The sequence below is a fragment of the Rhipicephalus sanguineus genome, chromosome 6 (assembly GCF_013339695.2).
Source record: "Rhipicephalus sanguineus isolate Rsan-2018 chromosome 6, BIME_Rsan_1.4, whole genome shotgun sequence".
Classification (NCBI taxonomy): domain Eukaryota; kingdom Metazoa; phylum Arthropoda; class Arachnida; order Ixodida; family Ixodidae; genus Rhipicephalus; species Rhipicephalus sanguineus.
Genome location: NC_051181.1, coordinates 161,690,435 through 161,691,773, shown reverse-complemented (window position 1 = coordinate 161,691,773; position 1,339 = coordinate 161,690,435).

Here is a 1,339-nt window from a genome sequence, read left to right as displayed (position 1 = left end):
GTCTCCTCGCAGGCGCAAATGTTGCATGCCGCACTGCTGGTCATTCCAATGAGACACGAATACGCGTTCGTAAATGCCACGCCCAACCACATGCGGCACAGTAAAGTTTGCATCGCGTCTTGAGAGCTCGGATGGCCAACGAAGTTGCAAATTTGGTCAATCGAATACAGGCGCGCGTTGAAAAACCCTGCGTATTCCATAATAGAAGCACGGCGGACCGCGACTTTTTATCCAGCGGCCGTGGTAGAAGAGTGATATGGCGTGCAAGTGATGTAGTCGCGACGCGGCGTCCGTTCTCAAGAGTGGTATGGGTGTCCGCAGGTCTTGGTCATGAGCCGATCGTGCAAACTCATCCGCGCGATCATTGCCGACAATTCCGCAATGACTCGGCAACCACTGAAATATAATATCATGTCCTTCCTCGAGTTCTTGGTGGTAGTCGTGCCTTATCTCGTACACGGATTGTTCGTGTAATCCGTGCCGTAAAGCCAACCGTTGTTTGTAAGGCTGACCTGGAGTCGCAAAAGATGGCCCATCGACTAGGTGGCTGCTGAAGGTACTTGACTGCACCTAAAGCGCTGCGAGTTCTGCGGCTGTCGACGTCGTGATGTGAGAAAACTTGAAATGTAACAGTACGTTATCAGATGGAACAACCACCGCTCCGGTAGAACTGTTGGAATTAATGGAGCCTCGGTGTAAACATGCTTGCGGTCAAAGTAGGTTTCTTCCAACAGACGCAAAGACAACTGCTTCAGGGCTAGCGGCGACATGCGTGCCTTCTTAACGATTCCAGGAACCGATAAGCACCGTCAGGTTGATGGGACTCCACAACGCAGATTCCAGGCGCGTCGCAGGTTTGAAGCCAGGCGGTAATATGTCGTAGTGTTTCGTCACAATACCGCAGAACGAAGCATGGGCCTCCGCACTGGCAAACACTCTAAATGATGTGACGGTACCGTCACAAATGCCGAATGTACGCTCTCAGCGTCTCAACGATGATATGAGTTGTGACCGGCTGTTCTGTGCGATAGCGATAGTTGCACTGTCGATGAGCATCTTGGAAAGCCAAGACATGTGCGAAGTGCTTGGGCTTGCACGCTCTGTAGTGCACGTGATGTTAGTCTTGCACGTGTTGGCAGGGCAGGAAGGCTGTACCGTAAATCCGAGAAAGAGGGCTGTATAAAGCTGCAGCATTGAATGCATATGACAAAGCTGTGTATATGCATAACTACCTGAACTACCGCTATACACGTGCAGTTTAGCTTCTTTGTTTACTACATAATTAACATATCAAAATCAAACCAACATAATTTTTCCACTGCAAGTAATACAAGCCTTT